The sequence below is a fragment of the Pezoporus occidentalis genome, unplaced genomic scaffold (assembly GCF_034315485.1).
Source record: "Pezoporus occidentalis ecotype Australia unplaced genomic scaffold, CSIRO_AGI_Poc_V1 ctg226, whole genome shotgun sequence".
Classification (NCBI taxonomy): domain Eukaryota; kingdom Metazoa; phylum Chordata; class Aves; order Psittaciformes; family Psittacidae; genus Pezoporus; species Pezoporus occidentalis.
In genome coordinates, this window is record NW_026914138.1 from 1,604,052 (window position 1) to 1,612,686 (window position 8,635).

Genomic DNA, 8,635 nt, shown 5'->3' on the forward strand with positions numbered 1-8,635 from the left:
GGGAAGAAAGGGTGGGAAAGAGGGGTCCTTCCTCACTGGGCCGCTCTTTGGAGCAATCCCAACCACCCTGACAGCCTTTCCTTGGGGATGAGGGGAGCTGCGAGCCAAAGCAAGCTCCCGGCTTCATCCCCAGCCCTCTGCGGAGCGCTCCTGTGGGCAGCTGCAGCCCTGCGGCTGCTCCATGTCTTTGCCTCTTCCTGAACACCGGCTTTAGGGACATATTTGGCCTCCCTGCAGAAACCACCGGTAACGTGGCCAACGGCAGCAGCGGGTTTGTCTCCCTGGCGCCGCTTGGGAAGGATGGAGAGGGGCCAGGCAGCGCGTTCCACACGGGGCAGATGCCAGCCCTGCTCTGGGCATGGACAGGCTGAAGCCTGGGCTCCTGTGAGCTCCTGCTCGTTGCTTTTCCAGCTGCAGTGAGCCTGAAGCACTGGCTGGGATCTGTGTGATGGAGCCTGCCTATAGCCCTTGCAGGACACGCAGTGCCCAGGCCCCTGCATCCTCCCCGCAAGCACATCCATGCTTGGATCCAGACACCCACCCAAAGGTGCATAGGGAAGGCTGGAAGGGAGCCGAACTGAAACCCCCACAGAAATCAACGTAATTACTGGGGAATAAAGATCCCATTATTCCCTCTGCCCCGAGGCAAGAAAAAGCAATTCTTTTCCTTCCGAAAATCAGACTGAGATTTATAGGGAAGGTGTGCCTGGCACAGGAGCAAGGGCAAAGCAGCCAGCACGGAGCCAGGAGGAGATGGGGATGGGAATGTGGCATCCACCCTGTTTTCAGCCCCCTGGCACTGATGCAACTCAACTGCACACCTTGGGAGGAAGATGGGACCAGGATGAAGCTCCTTTGACTCCAGGTACTGCTGATTACACCCTACCTGCACAAACAGCTCAGGGACCTCATTGCACTGTCTATGATGCACCAAAAGCACAGCCCTGTGCCATGGGCACAGCAGTGGTCCCCAAAGCCAGGTACCTGTGGGGCTCCCCATAGATCATCTTTGTGGCCTTGCTTTTAAGAGATGCTTGTCCCATAGGCGCCCATGGCAGGGGGTTGGAACTGGGTGATCTTTAGGTCCTCTCCAACCAAAACCCTTCTATGTGAAAGCTCCCATTCTAAGCAAACCCAGCCTGCGGATAAGTGGTAACCCATGGGGCAAACACCCACTTGGGGTGACAACAACCATCAAGCAGGCAAAACCAGTGCTTTGGCAGGGGGGAAACCCAGCTGAAACTGCAGTTTTCTGGCAGCACAACAACTGCATCTTAACCAAGCTGTTTCAAACGGACTCCGGGAGCCAAAGGCAGCTGTAATTTGAACGCGGAGCATGGCACATTCCTCAGAAATGGATCATAAAGTTCTGCTAAAACCCAGGCACGGCCAGAGTAAAACAAATATTTTTGCTTCCAGAGCAGGGAAAGGTCTGGCCAAGGCTCCATTTGGAATATTTTTAGCAGGTGATTCATCCAAGAGAGGGGAAAAATCCACCCAGGGCAGCTGAAGCCAGCAATGGCTCTTTGTCTCAGCAGGGCCATCGCATCCAAGCATGTTTGGGAGCTGCCTATGGGGAAGGTTCACCCCCCCATGATCCCCCAGGACCTGCTGCCTATGGGGCACCTTGCTCTTGGATGGAGCCCATTGCTCCTGGATGCTTTGAGGATGTGGCTGCCACCAGTGGTGGTACCCATTGGTCCGGCAATGGCACATGGTCTGTTGGTGGTACCCATCGGTGGTACCCATTGGTCCGGCAATGGCACATGGTCCGTTGGTGGTACCCATCAGTCATCAGTCCCCCAATGGCACATGGTCTGTTGGTGGTACCCATCGGTGGTACCCATCGGTCCCCCAATGGCACATGGTCTGTTGGTGGTACCCATCGGTGGTACCCATCGGTCCCCCAATGGCACATGGTCCGTTGGTGGTACCCATCAGTGGTACCCATCGGTCTGGCAATGGCACATGGTCCGTTGGTGGTACCCATCGGTCCACCAAGGCTCCATGGGGATGCACTGGTAATGGGTCCCTTCCTCCCAGAGCAGGAGGTGGGATGGGCAAGGACAGAGGAGCCTATTGAGGCAGGAGCTGTGGGTTTGGATGGGATTCCTTGCCCGGGTTCCGCTCACCGCATTGCTGTGCTCTGGGGATGGAAAACAAACCCTTTGGCCTTTCCTATGCCAGGCTCCAGCAGCAGATGTTTCCCTTTTCCTCCCCTCCGTTCTCCTTAGCTTGCTGTGGTCTGGATGTGTGGGCACTCTCTGCTTGTGCATGTCCTTGTTTGTGCCTGGGAGCAGGAATTGGGGGAAATACAGGCAAAAAAAAAGGGGGTTCTCCACAGCCCGGTGCCTCTGTTCTTCATTTTATGCAATGCAGGTCAGGATGCGAAGCCTATGGGGAGCTGCACATCCCTGCACGGCTGCAGGTCACAGCTCTGGCCCTGTGTCCCTTGCTGGGGGTGCTGGATGATGCCGTGGCTGCACCCGGAGCTCTTCCTGCTGGCCCAGTGAGCATCAGGCGATGAGGCCGTGGACCACGGTTCCATGGAGCATCCGAGGGGTGTTTCTGGAGTTGGTGGTTATCCTCTGCCTTTGGGCTTCTCCAGTGCTTGTGAAGCACGGTCTTGGAATGAGCTGCTTGTGATGCACAAGGCACCTGCTCCCAGCTATAGAAACGGATTAGCTGCATTGCATCTGGAGCCCATCCAGGCAGCATCCCATTTGGCACGCAGAACCCCCGGAGGGGAGCAAAGGGACAAGGCGCGGAGTTAAAAGGAAGGTCTGGAAGCTGTGATCCTCTCTAGGTGGAGACCCAGAGAGCTTTGAGGAGCTCCAGATGCGGCGCTGTCTCCAGGGGCAGGAGCCTGCCCCTCGCCCGGCCCCTCTCCGTGCCTTCCCATTGTTCTTTGTATTGGAGCCTGGACCCAGCGTGCTCCCAGCTGGCTGGGCTTCCAGCCTGGATACAAACTCCAGAGCAACAGATACTAACTCATTGTATTCCGAGTGTTGGAAGGGCTCCATGGGCCAATGTGAATTGAGTGCTCATGGACTAAATAGGAAGAGACCCCTCCTGTAAGGAGGAGCATCCAGGATGCACGGCGCTGAAGGTGCTGCCTCTAACCCTGCCCTGGGAACCTGCATCCAAGCCCATCCCTCTGTGCTCCAGGGATATCCCCTGGGACCCGTGTGATCCTGATGTCCCAGGGGATCCTGCTGCCTGCGGTGCCCACCCGGCTCCGTGCCAGGGCAGGCAGCTGGGCACAGCCTTGGTGGCAGCATCTCCTGCTCTCGGTGGTGCTGTGCAACAAGGAGGAGCCGCTTCCTTGCGGTGGTGCCCACAAATATCCCAAACCAAGAGTTCCTGGAAAAACTGATTCCCCTGCTCGGGACCTGCCATCACCCAGCCCTGCGTGGTGAGCTTTATTATGCTCTGAATACCAATTATTCAGGTACTCGTGCAGCAATCTCTGCCCCGAATGATGCAATGAGGGAATTGGAGCCAAGCCGAGGCTCCATTTGGGCGAGGGCTATAAATCTGGTTTTATTATAAGCTCCCTGGTCAGCGTGCCACTGGCTCCTCACTGCTGCGGCTTTGACACGCTCCATGACCCTTCCAGCTCCGTGCAAGGCCGGGTGCTTGGGACCAGCTCTTGGAAAACAGCTGGCAAAGTCCTGCCTGCACCGGGGGTTGGGTTTCTGACTGGTTTACAATGCCTGGGGTTGCAACACATGGAATTGGTGAGACATTGAAATGCGATGGGGTTGGAGCACCTTGATGGAGAGCAGCAGGAACTCAGGGTCCTCCACCTGCAGCCCAGTCTTGCCCATGGCAGCAATTCTGCTCCAGGACTCTTGGAGCTGGACCCAAGCAGCACCCCTGGGGAAGGCAGATAAACAAGGAACGGATGGGAGAGGATGGCACAAGGCTGCTCCGTGCGCAGGGGATGCAGCGAGGGTCGGTTCCGCTGCCGCCTCGCAGGGCAGATCAAGGGCCAGCTTTCTGCTGACGAGGTGAAGGAGCAGAGCGGCAACAACAGGAAGTGTCTGCAAAGAAAGAGCAAGTGGGGAGATGGGAGCGTGGGGCTGGACGGGGGCCAGCGATGGGACAAGCGGGGAGTGCTGCTGCCCTCTGCCGAAGCGAGCCCAGCGCGGATCCTGCACCCATAGGATGCTCCGGCCAGCCGAGCGGTGGAACCTCTGCTCCTTGGCCGAGGAATCCTGGCTAGAAAGGGTACTTGGACAAAGAGCACCCTAAAGAAGTGATGGGGGCTCCTGTGCTGTCACCCCCGTCCTGCCCGTGTGTCCTTCTCCTTCCCAATCACTGCCCTCCTCCTCCTTTTGCAGCGACGGGGATGCAGGAGCTGGGGTTATTCCCTCTGTGCGGCTGCTGCAGGTCCCAGGGCAGGGACCAGCCCCTGGCTACGGGAGCAGGACTTGTTTGGGAGGGGAAGTTCCCCATCTGAGCACTTTTCTTCTCCCTTTGGGAAGCAGCTCCCCTGCCTGATGCTTTCCGAGGACGAAATGGCCGCGGCGCAGGGCTCCATCCCGCTCCTTGTGCTCCCTCTGCAGGAGCCGAACCGGATGATCTTCAGGTCCTTTCCAACCCAAACCATTCCGTGATTCTTTGGGGAGCTCGGTGGCTCCGTCCATCCCTGTCCTCACGTCTTGCACGCGGGAAAGCAGCCTCTTCGTGCACCAACCCACTGGCACATCCATTGCCCCAGCTCACTGCTCCCTATCTCCTCTCCCTGCAGCTCCCACTCCCTCTGTAAGCTCAGAGCTTCCCTTTCCCCCCCTCCTCCAGAGGCCAGGCTGCCAAATTCCAGCCAAGAGCGCATTTTTCCAGCATGACACCAGTGGGGCCCCGGCAGGACGGGATCCAGGCGCTCCCCCCCAGCCCAGCTCCGGTACCGGCATCGCGGGTGCGTGGATGCTCTCCCCGATCCCTTCAACCCCATCGGTTCCTCTTTCTGCCCATGGAAGTGCTGCCAAACCACCACAAACCCTCCTCCGTGCTCTGGGACACCCGCCACGGCCCTCCCCACGCTGCCCATCCCCTTCCTTCCTCCCTGCTCCTCCTGCGGGCGGTTGTGCAAGCGGCTTTCCAAGGAGCCACCGGGAAAGGTAGCGGAGATTGACGGAGCCCGGGACAAGTCTGTGTCGGCGAAGGTAGGAAGGGGAAGGGAGCTGAGGGTTGGGATGCTGAGCGAGCGCTTGCCTGCGCCAGGAGGGAGGTGTTGTGTTGGAAAAGAGAGCTCCCAAAGCACGCTCCAAGCCTGTTTAGGGAGGAGGCGTTTATTCCACGCACAGGGCTCGGTTGGGGCATCGCCACAACTCAAGCGCCCCTACCAGGATCCTTCATCCCATACTCGTACACCAAAGCTCCACCTAACGAATCCCGTTATCCCGCCTCCCTCATGCATATTCATTGTGCGGAAGGAGCCGGATTCCCTGCGCCTGCGCCGGGATGTGCTGAGCAAGCAAAGTCTTGCGTGCGGGGTGTCGGAGGGTTGTTTGGGAGAGGGTACCCCAACAGAGGAGGACGTTGAGGACAGTCCTGCTTTATCTTGCCAACCTCTTGACATCCTCGGTCTAAGGATGCTCTCTTCCTCCTCCTCCTCTTCTGGGGCACTTTGGCCCCATATTTGGCCCCAATATCTACTACAACTAACAACTTCTTGACCCATAGCCCTTTCAAATCACTTTTTCCTGTTCAATAGTCTGTAAAACAATCGTGTTCAGGTTCTGTTTTCCCCGGTATGAGCTGGATTGACAGTGTTTGTGAGGTTTAATTCTATAGCATCTTGTTCTAGCAGCACCACTTGGTGCTTCATCATCCTGCTGGGGGACACCGATGTCCTGCGTGTGGTACCTTTGCTACCATCTTCTGTCCCCAGATCAGTCTTCAGGCCCCTTGCATAAGAACAGGAGGCAGACCATCCTTTTCTAACTGGATCCAGGCCTCTTCCAGGATCCCACCTTTTGGGCCAGAACTCCTAAAGCAACCTGTTGCCTTTCATGCACAAAAGGTCCAAAAGGCTCATCCAAGTTAGCAAGTCCCGAAGCTGGAGCTGGCATTAAAACCTGTTGTAACTGCGTAGGAGCCTCCCGACATCCTGGGGTCCATTCCAATGAATCCTCCTTCCCTTTGCCCGCCTCATTCCCGGGTATAGCGCTTAGTCTGGAATTAACGATCCGCAAGCGACACCATCCGGCCGTTCCTAGAAGAGCTCAAGCCTGGCTTTGGTTTTGGTAGCTGCCAAATCGCCTCCTTTCAGTGCTTAAACTCCGTTGTCCTTGAGTAATACAGAGTCCCAAAGGAGTTTCCTTAGGCTTGGCGTTCCCAGGGAATGTCCTGGGATGCTGTTGGGCCTGGGGGATGCTTTGGGATGCTGTCCCGGATGCACAGATGCAGAGCTGCTGTCCCTGGATACAGAGCCACTATCCCTGGATACAGAGCCATTATCCCTGGATGCAGAGCTGATATCCCTGCATACAGAACTATTACCCCTGGATGCAGAGCTCCTATCCCTGGATGCAGCTGGCTTCCTGCAAGGATCAGCATAAGAAGTGTGAGGAGGATTCTGCATCCTTTTGCAGCCTCCATGATGCCAGGAGCTGTTCCAGCTCCAGATCCTTTGAGTCTCCACTTGCTTGCTTGGAGGCAGAGTGCTGCTGCATTCCCCTTCCATGGAAAGCTGTCATCCAGCTCTCCTTCCCAGAGCAGTGTGGTGGCCCTTGGCCATCACCCAGGCCGGTGATCCACAGGGAAAGGCCTGCAAGAACCCCGACAATCCCTTCTTGGGGCATCTCCCCTTGTGCTTGCAGGGCTGATGGAGGATGTCACTTAGGTAACCCATGGTATTTGCTTAAACAGAGGCAAAGCCAGGACAAATAGTGACTAAGCAAGACTTGCCCGTGGTTAGAGCCTCCCAGGGCTGAGGACCACCGTGCTGCCACAGCAGCATCTCCTGTATCCATGGATTGGCCTTTGCATGGATGCCAATGGGAGAGACTGGGTGCTGGGACAGGGTGGTGAGAGGCTGTACATCGATATTTAGGCTGTACATTGATATTTAGAATGTACATTGCTTAACTTGGGCTGTACATCGATATTTAGGCTGTATATTGATATTTGGGATGCACATCGGTAACTTGGGCTGTACATTGGTAATTCGGGCTGTACATTGGTGATTTGGGCTGTACGTCAATATTTAGGCTGTACATTGGTAACTCAGGCTGTACATTGATATTTAGGCTGTACATTGGTGATTTGGGCTGTACCTTGGTAATTTGGGCTGTACCTTGGTACCTTGGGCTGTACATTGGTACCTTGGGCTGTACTTTGGTAATTTGGGCTGTACATCAATATTTAAGGTGTACATTGGTAATTCAGGCTGTACATTGGTAATTTGGGCTGTACATTGGTACCTTGGGCTGTACTTTGGTAATTTGGGCTGTACATCAATATTTAAGGTGTACATTGGTACCTTGGGCTGTACATTGGTACCTTGGGCTGTACATTGGTACCTTGGGCTGTACATCGGTAACTTGGGCTGTACATCAATATTTAAGCTGTACATTGGTAATTCAGGCTGACATTGGTAATTCAGGCTGTACATTGGTAATTCAGGCTGTACATTGGTGATTTAGGCTGTACATTGGTGATTTGGGCTGTACTTTGGTAATTCAGGCTGTACATCAATATTTAAGGTGTACATTGGTAATTCAGGCTGTACATTGGTAATTTGGGCTCTACGTCAATATTTATGCTGTACATTGGCAACTCGGGCTGTACATTGATATTTAGGCTGTACATTGGTAACTTGGGCTGTACATTGGTAACTTGGGCTGTACTTTGGTAATTTGGGCTGTACATTGGTAATTTGGGCTGTACATCAATATTCAGGCTGTACATTGGTACCTTGGGCTGTAGATTGGTAATTCAGGCTGTACATTGGTAATTCAGGCTGTACATTGGTAACTTGGGCTGTACATTGGTACCTTGGGCTGTACATTGGTAATTCAGGCTGTACATTGGTACCTTGGGCTGTACATCGTTGCCTACCCCTGAGCCACCGTGGCTGCACACAGTGACGTCCCGGGCTGGGGCAGGAGGTGAGCACAAAGCTGCAGCTCACCCTGCGTATGGGAACCGCTGCAGGTCTCCTTGGGAGCAGCTCAGGGTCCTCTCTGTGTCTGCTGACCGTGCTGAGCAGCACTTGGCAGCCAGTGGCAGCGGTGCCACTGCTGCGGTGAGGTTATCTGCTGATGTCTGATGTGCTGGTGCCAAGCTGGAAAATGGCACTGGAGGCATTGCCTTAATTGCTCATCAAGTGGAAGCAGGATCTGCCTTTGCATTCCTCCTGTATCTTCCCACCCCAGCGCCCGGCAGGGCAGGAGCTCTGCTGCTGCCGCTGCGTGGTTCAATCCTGCTGATCCCGTTCCTGCTGCCGCTCAATCCCATTCCTGCAGGCATCAGCCGCTGCTCCAGCCAGTTTCCTCGGTCGGGAGGGATTTGGGCTCCCGTTCCTGGTGGGAATGGGGAGCGGGAGCGGATGCTGCAGTGTGCAGAGCTACCCTTATGTAAAATTCATCTGCAGATGGCAGGAAGCCGCTGCTCATTTCTGCTC